Source organism: Triticum urartu, chromosome 6 (genome assembly GCF_003073215.2).
Source record: "Triticum urartu cultivar G1812 chromosome 6, Tu2.1, whole genome shotgun sequence".
NCBI classification, from domain to species: Eukaryota; Viridiplantae; Streptophyta; class Magnoliopsida; order Poales; family Poaceae; genus Triticum; species Triticum urartu.
In genome coordinates, this window is record NC_053027.1 from 568,291,798 (window position 1) to 568,306,137 (window position 14,340).

The 14,340-nt window shown below is 40.4% G+C and overlaps 1 non-coding gene and 1 pseudogene across 1 annotated transcript; both read right to left on the reverse strand.

The window, feature by feature from the left end:
- Positions 1 to 13,612: 13,612 nt before the first annotated feature.
- LOC125517811 lies at positions 13,613 to 13,690 on the reverse strand. Its single transcript, XR_007287816.1, has one exon. It is a non-coding gene; the product is annotated as a small nucleolar RNA snoR117 (small nucleolar RNA).
- Positions 13,691 to 13,747: 57 nt separating this feature from the next.
- LOC125517805 lies at positions 13,748 to 13,837 on the reverse strand (annotated as a pseudogene).
- Between the last annotated feature and the right edge of the window lie 503 nt (positions 13,838 to 14,340).

A 14,340-nucleotide genomic window follows, 5' to 3' on the forward strand; every position in this document is an offset into this window, starting at 1 on the left:
GGTAGGAAGAGACCATCGCTCGTCCCCGACCGCCACTCATAATGAAGACAATCAAAGAAATACCTCATACTTCAAATTTGTTACACAACGGTTACCATACGTGCATGCTACGGGACTTGCAAACCTCAACACAAGTATTTCTCAAATTCACAATTAATCTACTAGCATGACTCTAATATCACCATCCTCATGTCTCAAAACAATCATCAAGCATCAAACTTCTCATAGTATTCAACGCACTTTATATGAAAGTTTTTATTATACCCATTTTGGATGCCCATCATATTAGGACTAGTTTTATAGCCAAACCAAATTACCATGCTGTTCTAAAAGACTCTCAAAATAATATAAGTGAAGAATTAGAGATCAATAATTTCTATAAAATAAAACCACCACCGTGCTCTAAAAAGATATAAGTGAAGCACTAGAGCAAAATTATTCTAGCTCAAAAGATATAAGTGAAGCACATAGAGTATTCTAATAAATTCCGATTCATGCGTGTCTCTCCCAAAAGGTGTGTACAGCAAGGATGATTGTGGTAAACTAAAAAGCAAAGACTCAAATCATACAAGACGCTCCAAGCAAAACACATATCATGTGGTGAATAAAAATATAGCCTCAAGTAAAGTTACCGATAGATGAAGACGAAAGAGGGGATGCATTCCGGGGCATCCCCACGCTTAGGCTTTTGGTTGTCCTTGAATTTTACCTTGGGTTGCCTAGGGCATCCCCAAGCTTAGGCTCTTGCCACTCCTTGTTCCAAAATCCATCAAATCTTTACCCAAAAACTTGAAAACTTCACAACACAGAACTTCAATAGAAAATTTCATGAGCTCCATTAGTATAAGAAAATAAACCACCACTTTAAGGTACTATAATTAACTCATTATTTATTTATATTGGTGTTAAACCTATTTTATTCCCAACTTCTCTATGGTTCATACCCCCCGATACTAGCCATAGATTCATCAAAATAAGCAAACAACACGCGAAAAACAGAATCTGTCAAAAACAGAACAGTCTCTAGCAATATGGAGGTTTAGAATACTTATGTAACTCCAAAAATTCTGAAAAATTAGGAAGACTAGGATAAAATGTATGTTGATATACTGCAGTTGGAATTGGTATTTTATCGCTCTCTGGTAAAAATTGATAATTATTTTCGTGAGCACATACTTTCTGTTTTTATCAGCAAGATCAAACAACAATCACCCAAGAAGATCCTAAAGGCTTTACTTGGCACAAACACTAATTAAAACATAAAAAACACAACCATAACAGAAGCTAAATGAATTATTTATTACTAAACATGAACAAAAATAAAATTGGGTTGCCTCCCAATAAGCGCTATCGTTTAACGCCCCTAGCTAGGCATAGAAACAAGAATAGATCTAGGTATTGTCATCTTTGGTATGCAATCCATAAGTGGCTCTCATAATATATTCATAAGGTAATTTAATTTTCTTCCTAGGAAAGTGTTACATGCCTTTCCTTGACGGAAATTGGAATCTAATATTTCCTTCTTTCATGTCAATAATTGCACCAATCGTTCTAAGGAAAGGTCTACCAAGAATAATAGGACATGTAGGATTGCAATCTATATCAAGAACAATGAAATCTATGGGCACATAATTCCTATTTGCAACAATAAGAACATCATTAATTCTTCCCATAGGTTTCTTAATGGTGGAATCCGCAAGATGCAAATTTAAAGAACAATCATCAAATTCACAGAAATCTAGCACATCACACAAAGTTTTTGAAATGGTGGAAACACTAGCACCCAAATCACACAAAGCATAGCATTCATAATCTTTAATCTTAATTTTAATAGTAGGTTCCCACTCATCATAAAGTTTTCTAGGGATAGAAACTTCTAGTTCAAGCTTTTCTTCATAGGATTGCATTAAAGCATCAACGATATGTTTAGTAAAAGCCTTATTTTGATTATAAGCATGAGCAAAATTTAACACAGATTGCAACAAGGAAATACAAACTATCAAAGAGAAATTACCATAATTAAATCCTTGAAATCCAAAATAGTTGGTTCATTGCTATATAAAGTTTTGACCTCTTCAATCCCACTTTTATTAATTTTTGCATCAAGATCTAAAAACTCTGAATTATTGGGATGCCTTTTAACTAAAGTTGACTCATCTCAAGTCCCATCTTTATCGAGATTCATATTGGAAAACAAAGATTTAATAGGAGTCACATCAGTCACTTTTAGGTCTTCATCATTATTATCATGAAAACTAGAAGAACATGCTTTCACAAAGCAATCTTTTTTAGCACGCATCCTAGCGGTTCTTTCTTTGCACTCATCAATGGAAATTCTCATGGCTTTGAGAGACTCATTGATGTCATGCTTAGGTGGAAAAGATCTAATTTCAAAGTATCAACATCAAGAGAAATTCTATCCACGTTCCTAGCCAACTCATCAATCTAAAGCAATTTTTCTTCAACCAAAGCATTGAAATTCTTTCGCGGACTCATAAATTCTTTAACACTAATCTCAAAATCAGAGGGCATCTTATTAAAATTTCCATAAGATTTGTTGTAGGAATTACCATAATTATTAGAGGAATTACTAGGAAACGGCCTAGAATTAAAGTTTCCTCTATACGCGTTGTTACCAAAATTGTTCCTACCAACAAAATTCACATCCATAGATTCATTATTATTCTCAATCAAAGTGGACAAAGGCATATCATTAGGATCGGAAGAAACACTTTTATGAGCAAACAATTTCATAAGTTCATCCATCTTTCCACTCAAAATATTAATCTCTCCAATCGCATGAACTTTTTTACTAGTGGATCTTTCTGTGTGCCATTGAGAATAATTAACCATAATATTGTCTAGGAGTTTAGTAGATTCTCCTAAAGTGATTACCATAAAAGTGCCTCCCGCGGCCGAATCTAAAGGATTTCTAGAAGCAAAATTCAATCCGACATAAATTTTTTGTATAATCATCCACAAATCCAAACCATGTGTAGGGCAATTACGTATCATTAATTTCATCCTCTCCCAAGCTTGTGCAACATGCTCATGATCAAGTTGCTTAAAATTCATAATATCGTTCCTAAGAGAGATGATTTTATCGGGAGGAAAATACTTAGAGATGAAATCATCTTTGCACTTATTCCATGAGTCAATACTATTTTTAGGAAAAGAAGTGAACCAAGTTTTAGCACGATCTCTAAGCGAAAACAGAAATAGCTTCAACTTAACAATATCATTATCCACTTCTTTCTTCTTTTGCATATCATGCAAATCAACAAAATTGTTTAGATGGGTAGCGGCATCTTCACTAGGAAGTCCAGAAAATTGATCTTTCATAACAAGATTCAACAAAGCGGTATTAATTTCACAAGATTCAGCATCGGTAGTAGGAGCAATCGGAGTGCTAATAAAATCATTGTTGTTGGTATTGTAAAAGTCGCACAATTTAGTATTATGTTGAGCCATCGTGACAAACAATCAATCCAACACACAAGCACACAAGAAGCAAGCGAAAAGAGACGAAATGAAAAGGGGCGAAGAAAATGCAAAGGTTTTCTAAAATCATTTTAGAAGTGGGGGGAGGAAAACGACAAGCGAATGGCAAATAAGGTAATGCGAGGGAGAAGAGTTTATGATGGGTACTTGGTGTGTCTTGACTTGGAGTAGATCTCCCCGGCAACGGCGCCAGAAATCCTTCTTGCTACCTCTTGAGCATGCGTTTGGTTTCCCTTGAAGAGGAAAAGGTGATGCAGGAAAGTAGCGTAAGTATTTCCCTCAGTTTTTGAGAACCAAGGTATCAATCCAATAGGAGACAACGCACAAGTCACCTAGTACCTGCACAAACAATCAAGAACCTTGCAACCAACGCGGTCAATTCCTTCACGGTCACTCGCAAAAGTGAGATCTGATAAAGATAGTAGAATAAATATTTTTGGTATTTTTGTTGTATAGATTGGAAAGTAAATAATGCAAATAGTAAATGAGATGTGATGTAAATAAAATAGATGAAATATAATAAGAAAGAGACCCGGGGGCCATAGGTTTCACTAGTGGCTTCTCTCAAGATAGCATGTATTACGGTGGGTTAACAAATTACTGGCGAGCAATTGATAGAAAAGCTCATAGTTATGAGAATATCTAAGGCAATGATTATGAATATAGGCATCACGTCTGTGTCAAGTAGATTTAAATGATTCTGCATCTACTACTATTACTCCACACATCTACCGCTATCCAGCATGCATCTAGAGTATTAAGGTCATAAGAACAGAGTAACGCTTTAAGCAAGATGACGTGATGTAGAGGGATAAACTCAAACAATATGATATAAACCCCATCTTTTTATCCTCGATGGCAACAATACAATACGTGCCTTGCTGCCCCTACTGTCACTGGGAAAGGACACCGCAATATTGAACCCAAAGCTAAGCACTTCTCCCATTGCAAGAAAGATCAATCTAGTAGGCCAAATTAAATCGATAATTCAGAGAGACTTGCAAAGATATCAAATCATGCATATAAGAATGCAGAGAAGAACCAAATAATATTCATAGATAATCTTGTCCATAAACCCACAATTCATCAGATCTTGGCAAACACACCGCAAAAGAGTATTACATCGAATAGATCTCCAAGAACATCAAGGAGAACTTTGTATTGAGAATCAAAGAGAGAGAAGAAGCCATCTAGCTAATAAGTATGGACCCGAAGGTATGTGGTAAACTACTCACGCTTCATCGGAGAGGCTATGGTGTTGATGTAGAAGCCCTGCGTGATCGATTCCCCCTCCGGCGGATCGCCAGAAGAGGCCCCAAGATGGGATCTCATAGATACAGAAGGTTGCGGTGGTGGAAAAGTGGTTTCGTGGCTCTCTGTGATCGATCTAGGGTATAAGAGTATATATAGGCAGAAGAAGTACGTCGGTGGAGCTACGAGGGGCCAACAAGGGTGGGGGCGCGCATACCCCCCTGGGCGGGCCCTCCTGCCTCGTGGCCGCCTCGTGGCGTTCCACACCTCAACTCCAAGTCTCCTGGTTTGCTTTCGGTCCAAGAAAGATCATCGTGAAGGTTTCATTCTGTTTGGATTTCGTTTGGTATTCCTTTTTGCGAAACTCTAAAATAGGCAAAAAAAACAAAAACTGGCACTGGGCCTCCGGCTAATAGGTTAGTCCCAAAATAATATAAAAGAGCATACTAAAGCTCATTAAACATCCAAAACAGATAATATAATAGCATGGAACAATCAAAATTATAGATACGTTGGAGACGTATCAACTCTCAACCTAATAATAATGAAGAACAAGACAATGATGTTGAGATAGAACCACATGTTGATCTTGATAACCCACAACCTAAGAATAAAAGGTATGATAAAAGAGACTTTGTGGCTAGAAAACACGGTAAAGAAATAGAACCGTGGGTTGAAAAACCAATGCCTTTTCCACCTAAGTCAAATAAAAAGAATGATGATGAAGAATTTGAACGCTTTGCTGAAATGCCGAGGCCAATCTTTTTGCGTACTCGCTTGACTGATATCCTTAAAATGCCTCCTTATGCAAAGTATATGAAAGATATCATCACCAATAAAAGAAAAATAGCGAAAGCTGAAATCTTCACTATGCTTGCAAATTATACTTTTAAAGATGGAGTAACTAAAAAACTTGGAGATCCGGGAATACCAACTATACCTTGCTCCATCAAAAAGAATTATGTGAAAACTGATTTATGTGATTTAGGAGCTTGTGTTACTGTTATGCCTTTCTTTTTATATAAAAGACTTGATTTGAATAAACTCACACCTACTGAAATATCTTTGCAAATGGCTAATAAATCAACTGCCATACCTATCGGTATCTGTGAGAATGTGCTCGTTGTTGTTGCTAATGTTACTATTTTGACTGGCTTTGTTATACTTGAGATGCCCGAGGATGACAACATGTCGATTATCCTTGGTAGACCCTTCTTGAATACTGCAGGGCTGTTATTGATTGCAATAAAAGCAAGGTCACTTTTCATATCAATGGTAATGAGCATACGGTGCACTTTCCGAAGAAACAATTCCAAGTGAATGGTATTAATGTTATTGAAAAATCTCCGACAATCACTATTGGAAGTTTTCGAATACCTCTACCTACTATTAAAAAGAAATATGAAATGCTTATTGTTGGGGACATTCATATCCCCGTTGAGGTAACTTAGTGATTTACGAAAGTTCTTTGGTTTCATGCTAATTGAAAGTGGTTGTTAATAAAACCTGATCAACCTTATTAATGGATCATTTTTTAGAAGTATGAAGTTGATGAATTTCGTAAGCACTACCTTCTGTCCCTACTTTTTGTTTTTTGTTTTTATTAGTTAAATAAAATAAAATGCCATGTTTTGTCTATTTTATGGATTTCCCGTGCAATAAGAAATGACCCAAAAATAAAATTTCTCAGAATGCTCTGAAAATTTAATACGATTTTTTCTTAATATTCCTCAATTTCTGGTGCAAATAATATCAGAGGGAGGTGCACCAGGTGGGCACAACCCACCTGGCCGCGCCAGGACCCCCAGGTGCGCCCTGGTGGGTTGTGGTCCCCACGTGGGCCCCCTCACTTATCTCTTTACACCACATCATCACCTACCTCCAGAAAAAATTCCCATATCTCTCTCTCCCATGTTCTTGCTCTCAAGCCCGTGGATTTCGATCTCTTTGATCGAAGCTCCGTTTCCAAAAATGTTTCGGGGGATTGTTGCTTGGTATGTGACTCCACCATTTGTCCAATTAGTTTTTGTTTTGGTGGTTTATATTTTAAATAATTAGCTACTCTTGGTACTGCTGTAGATGAGCTTGCATGTTGAATTCTTAGAGTTTTAAGTAGTTTGAATGCTTGCTATGGCCTCTATGTATCCCTATGAGTAGTTGCTATCAATCTTATAAAGCTTTGTTGATAACTTTTTGTCCCTCAATTTTTTTCAAAATATAGTATGTGAACATGATGAACATTTTTGGAAGGAGTTCTTCGAGGAGGAGATCCTAGGGGGCATCTTCTAGTGACAACTCTGCTCGTCCGTCTTATGTCGAACCAAGTGAAACTTCCATTCGAGATGCAGCCACCAAAACATGTTTATGGCCTTGCGATGATTATATGATGCGTGTGGGCATTAAAAGGAGGAATTTGAGCAATAAGTTCACAATGTCGGTCTCGGTCCCTACATTTCAGATAAGTGCGAGCAACGCCACACTCTTACCGAATCATTTGTCAAAGGATTTAAATTCCATCCCCATGAGTCTAGGGCGTTGTTTAAGCTTTATGAAAATTCATTTAGCATCTCACTAGAGAGTTTTGCTCACCACTGCAAACTCCCATTCTAGGGTTCCCTTGACGAACCACCAAGAGCTGAGTACCAATCATTCTTGACTAGTCTTTGCTACGGTGAGACGAGGGGAGTGACACAAGGTAGAATAAAGAGCATTCATTTTCTCATAATTTAGTACTTTGCATTATTTAACGGGAAATGTATAGTAGGCAAGTAAGACTGTAGCACACTCTATGCTCTAGACTTGAGCCTCATACACACCGCTCTCACTGGTGAAAGGAGTTATAACCATGCAGCGATTGTTGCACGCAGACTGCAGCATAACGCTAATAGTGGTTGTTTCTATGGTGGAATTTATGCCACGCGTTTAGCACGAGGGCTTGGTGTTTCACCTTTGCCCTTTGATCCTATCCTACCAACACAGTATTTAGACTTTGATGCTTTAAAAAGTCATAAGATCCTCAAAGGAAAAATTAATAACTTCACTTACAATCTGTTGTTTAACCAAACATCCGTTGTGCACACATATTTGCCTGCGCCTGCTCTTTTTGACTATCACAGCAAAGGAAGATATTTTGTTCTTGAAAGCGAGGCCCGAGCTCACAATGCGGCAGTGGAGGCAGCACGGCAGGCGGAGGCATCCGCACCGAGAGTCTCTGTGAGCAACCACGCCGACTTCTATCCAGATTTCTCATTGATTACCAAGTTAGACCAAAAGCCTAAGCTTGGGGGAGTACGTGTTTCCACCGACTTTATATTCATGTCCATTTCATTCCAGTTTTCGGTGTCCACACTTTTTCATTGTATCATCCATGCTTAATTTTATTTTCTTGCTTTCTTCTTGTGTGTTTGAAAAACCTTAGAAAAACCAAAAAAAATTAGTTGTTGTTAGTTTACTTTCTATGCATGCTTAGTTGTAGTATTAAAAAGAAAACCCAAAAAGTTTTCCTTATTCTTCTTTTACTTGTTGGGAGCTTTCCCGTGTAAATAGTTTTCTCATTTTTTGATTTTTCTTTTTATTTGCTTGTTCAAGAAAACCAAAAACTCCAAAAATATTCTGGTGTGTTTCTCTGAATTTCTTTTCTTTTTATTCGAGTCGTACCGAGGAGAAGACCACGATAAAAATGTTGAGTGGCTCTCATTTGAATAACTGTTGATATAATAAAGAGCCCATTTTACCTTGCCTTCTCCTGTTGAATAAAATGTTTGCAGATTCCAGCTCAGTCCACGACCCTCTAGCACTATTATTATTTTCATACCGTTCGATCGTGCAAATGAAAGGCAATAATGACGATATTCGATGAACTGGTCGTGGCAGAGAGAAACGGGTATGAACTCGACTTGTTCTGTTTGTGTAAATATGTTTAACCTAGTATCCATGATTCATCCCATTATGATTAAACATGTTTGCAATGACAATTAGAGATTATAGTTTCTCATGCCATGCATAAGTAGCTAAGGAGTGGATAATGATTTATCTTGGATATCAACATTGCGTTAAAATGATTGTGATGTAGTATGATGATATGGTCTCCTCCTCTGAATGTTCGAGTGGCTTAACTTGGCACATGTTCATGCATGTAGTTGAATCAAAACAACATAGCCTCTATGATATTTATGTTCATGGTGTTCATATCCTACTCATGCTAGTGTCTAATGTTACTTATGCATAATGCATGTTCATGACCGTTGTTGCTCTCTAGCTGGCCGATTCTCAATCTAATTGCTAGCCTTCGCCTATACTAAGTGGGAATTCTGGTTGTACATCAAAGACCTTGAACCCAAAAGTTATTCCAGATGAGTCCACCATACCTACCTATATGTGGTATTACCCTGCCGTCCTAAGTAAATTTGCATGTGCTATCTCTAAAAACTTCTAAAAACATTTTTGTGTGACTGGATCGTTCATGGAACGACAGGAGGTGGTTGGTATCTTCCATGCTAAGCGGGTTATTCTCAGATCGAGTGTTTATTCACTCGCCATCGCACGAGAAAAGGGCGGTAATAGGGATGCCCAGTCCCAACCCGCAAACAGAAAAGCTTACAAATAATCAAACAAAAACTCCCAGTGGAGTCAAAACCTTTACTTTTATCGCTTGGGAACCGCCACTAGCATGCTTAGTATGGAAGATATTGATAACTGATAGTCGTGAAGTAAATGAGAAGGGTGCATGTCTCAAAATATCATTTACCTCTGTTTTAAAAACTTGAGCTCTGGCACCTCTGCAAATCACTGCTTCCCTCTGCGAAGGGACTATCTATTTACTTTTATGTTGTGTCATCACCTTCTAAAACAAGCGCTAGAACCTGAGAGCGCTACTGTCATGACTTATGCACTCTGTGTAGCTAATGTTGGGTGCATCATGACTGGATCTTTTCTACCATGAATTACAATGTTTAGCCGATGCTTGGACTTTGGAGGTGCTCTGCATTTATGTTTTGTGGTCTCGAAAAGGTCTATCGAGATACCACTATTGTCATATTATATCATGGTTGTTTTAACAACGTTGCCGTTTGAGATATATCTTATTATTGCTCGCTAGCTGATTATGTCATTGATATGAGTTAATATAATCTTTAAGAGGTATTATCGGCATGGTTAGTTATAATGTTGGTTGAAAACCTGGGTGTTGTTTAAGCTTATTTATGCAAACAAGAGCAAAAGAGTTCATAAAAGTTTTTCTTTTTCACTTTCAGTTTATCAACTGAATTGCTTGAGGACAAGCAAAGGTTTAAGCTTGGGGAGTTGATGCGTCTCCAACGTATCTACTTTTCCTAACGCTTTTCCTCTTGTTTTGACTCTAATTTGCATGATTTGAATGAAACTAACCCTGGACTGACGTTGTTTTCAACAGAACTACCATGGTGTTATTTTTGTGCAGAAATAAAAATTCTCGAAATGGAACGAAACTTTGCGAGAACTTTTATACAATAAACAAGAATTTTTGGAGCCAAGACCCACCGGAGGGGGGCACCTGGGTCGGCACAACCCACCAGGGCGTGCCCCCCTCCTGGCGCGCCCAAGTGGGTTGTCCCCACCTGGTGGCCCCGCAGACCCTGATTCCAACTCCATAAATACCTATTTTTCTAGAAAAAATCAGGGAGAAAGAATTATCGTGATCCACGAGACGGAGCCACCGTCACCTCCTGTTCTTCATCGGGAGGCCAGATCTGGAGTCCTTTTGGGCTCCGAAGAGGGGGATCTTCGTTCTTCGTCATCACCAACCCTTCTCCATTACCAATTCCATGATGCTCCCCACCGGGAGTGAGTAATTCCTTCGTAGGCTCGCTGGTCGGTGAGGAGTTGGATGAGATTAATCATGTAATCGAGTTAGTTTTGTTAGGGCCTGATCCCTAGTATCCACTATGTTCTAAGATTGATGTTGTTATGACTTTGTCATGCTTAATGCTTGTCACTTTGGGCCTGGGTGCTATGATTTCAGTTCTGAACCGTTTATGTTATCACAATTATATCCATGTTCTAGATCCGATCTTGCAAGTTATAGTCGGGACCACTCCCGGTGATGACCGTAGTTTGAGGAGTTCATGTATTCACCGTGTGTTAATGCTTTGTTTCGGTTTTCTATTAAAAGAGACCTTAATATCTCCTTGTTTCCAATAAAACCCCGCTGCCACGGGAGGGTAGGACAAAAGATGTCATGCAAGTTCTTTCCATAAGCATGTATATTTATGAAATACATGCCTACATTATATTAATGAACTGGAGCTAGTGTCGTATCGCCTTAGGTTATAACTGTCTCATGATGAATATCATCCAACAAGTCACCGATCCAATACTTACAAATTTATCTTATGTTGTTACTGTTGTTGTTACTGTTACAACTGCTACAAAACTATTGCTGTAACTGTTACCGTTACCATTGCTACTACTACTATTATCAAAACTATCATATTACTTTGCTACTGATCACGTTGCTGTAGATAATTAATCTCCAGGTGTGGTTGAATTATCAACTCCGCAGTTAATACCTTCAAATATTATTTGGCTTCCCTTGTGTCAAATATATAAATTTAGGTTGAATACTCTATCCTCGAAAACTGTTGTGCTCCCCTATACTTGTGGATTATCACCATCCAAGCAAAATCGTCGCCGCCTCCGTGGAAAAAAATATCACTAACCGATATGGCCATGCCAACATAAACTTTTCTCTCAATCAAAATGATCTATAGGAATTGATTGATGCACACAACCATTTTCATTGCAAAGTTTCATCGGTAAAAGAATGATAAGAGATTTCACAAAAAAAATTGATGACATTAACATCCAAAGGATACCCACCACAAAAACAATGACATGATTAGAGCATCCACAACCGGACCCCTCATATCCTCTCTATACGCCCGAGTGAATGTCCTGATAATTGACCAGTCCCCTATATGTCTGGGCTTTCTAACAACCACCATACCCAGTTCATATGGGGGGCGGATAAGGGTAGGCCCATACATGCTTGCCACATCGATCTGGCCCACACTGGTCCACCCAACCCCACAAATATCCCCTCCATATCCACATCCAGACAAAACCCTAGCCACTTCCCACTTCACTCCACTCTCCAACTACTCTCCGTCCTTCAGCATGTCGGGTAGTGAATCCGAGTCCAACAACTCTGAATCCATCGACTGGGACCTTCACCGAATACACACGTGCCCGCACCTGGGTGAAGCGGCAAGACCAAGCCACGCGTGCCCTTACACTGGAGGAAAGGCCGGCAATATGTGCCCTCTCTGGACATGAAGGAGGAGGATTGTGGTGCGGCATCCGGCCCTTCAGCTCCGACAGCAATCATATCCGCCTTGACTTGTGTTGTGTCTTCGATCGCTATGACCACAAAGTGGATAAGGGTAAAGGCAGCCATGCATGAACTTTCAACATAATTCTAGTTTAGAACATTGCCAATTTTTGGTAGTCCAATGGCATGTATAGTGAAAAACGCATATGTTATGTGTGTGATCTAGTTGAACTATGTTTGTTTATACTATATGTTGCATGAGATTGTATGAATTTGTGGATTTGAGGAGGTGGGAGGTTAGGTGGAGTCAGCCGAGCTCCCATATGCTTCGAAAGCCTCAACGGATATCTTTTGAATGTTATTGTAGCTTTGGAGGAACTACTTCGAACAATTTTTGGTGAAGCCAATGGCGTTGCTACATCCCATAGCACATGAGATTCGTAAGTGCGCCCTCCCAAACCTTCCGTCCCCCTCGACATCCCTCCCTCCCTCATGGTTCGCTGCACGAGACATATGGGTCTGGCTTGGAGGGTGGCTCTGTCCTGGCCGTGATGGCGACCCAGAAGGTCAAGCTGGTGGCACATCAGTGCGATGGAGCGGCGACGGCAGCGTGCAAACGGTGGAGGGGTGTGCTCGGTCCATTAGCTGCAAGCGGGCAGTGAGGTTCATCTTCTCACGAGCATAGTAGGAGATGGTCGTGGTCTCACCGCACCGGTTGTTGCATTGACACTGAAGGATACAAACAGAGCTAGGAGCTCGCCTGGGAAGGCTTGCTCGGCGGTGGCCGTAGTCCCCAGTTCTTATCCCTCTCGATCCACCGGGGAGCCGGCCTCATATCGCTCTCTGACGGTCGTTCCCTCTTGTGCGTAATGTTCACAGGGCCTTAGGGAGCTGCTTGCGAACATTGAGATCCGGATCTTATCTAGCGTTAGGGAGCTGCTTGCGAACATTGTTGTGGTTTCATGTCCGCTCCAGACTCACAGTAGCAATGCTTTTCACCAAAATATATCTACATACATATTTAGAAACAGAGAGAGTACATCTGAATATATTTGGGAACGTTTCAGTGTATTATTGATACAAAATCATCGATAATTCAACTATTCAATCAATTAATTACACACATTTCCGTGTATTATTGATCTAAATCAATTAGTCATCATTCGATAGTTCACAACGAGGTGTCTCCAGTGTTAATGATGCATTTGTTCATCGCACGGTTGTTTTTGCCAAACCAAATATCAAACAGATTATATCATGCAATGATTAGATTAATTAATGGTAAACAGGTACTCTATGTGCAGCGGAAAAAACCATTAAGAACTCAACATCAGCATGACCAAAAACTGTCGGACAAGTGGATGCGCACGCCGTACGCAGGACGGCGCACGCCGTACGCAGGACGGCGCACGCATGATAACCTGTTCGGGCATCGCTATCGGCAACGTACAGCACCGAAGTCGCTACGGGAATCAGCTCAGAGACTCTAATTTGTTGCCTGAACAGTAAAAGTGACCAAGAATCCAGATTTAAAAAAAGAACAGTCAAATCGAAGGGCCTCAGAGACGCATTAGCAAATGTGAATCATCAGATGCATCAGATGGTACGGACAAATTGTTGATATCACAGGCCCCGGAAGAAAGAAAGATAAAAAGAACGAGATCCAGCAAGCTGACGCGATTTATAGCAGAGTCAGATTAGATAACGTATGTCAATCAGCACAGGTCCGGCGAGCCGGATCCTAAGACTGGGGCGACAAAAATCCATGTCATCACGCTCCGCGGTCACATAGGCAAGATGGGAGCTCGGGAAAATCAGAGATCTGCACCAAAAAGTCAGACATATGGATGCAGAGTTGCGCTGCAGATGTGCGTGCCGCAGGGGAGAACGTCCGGCCGGAGATGGCGGCCGGGGTGATGCATCTCGCCCCCTGCGGCGCAGCGGTCGATCTGCGCCTCCAGAACAAGGCCGCCGAGAGTGGATTTGCTCTCGCAGCCGAAAGAAGAGGCGACGGAAACAAGCGAGGACGCACGCAAGAATGGTTCAAAAACAAGGCAGCAAACAACAAAAGAAGAAAGAACCATGCGCGAATTTGTTCCGGCGAGCTTCGCCCGGCATAAAAAACCGAGATGTGACGAGGGGAGGAGCGGCTGCAGGGAGAGGCGGCGCGGCGAGGCAGGGTTTGCTGACGGGACGTCTCGTGCGCTTATAAAGGCGAGCCGGGCAGGTCTAGAAGCCGCGGTGGGCGGGGAGCGTGTGGGCTGATCTGGAGGCCCAGATCG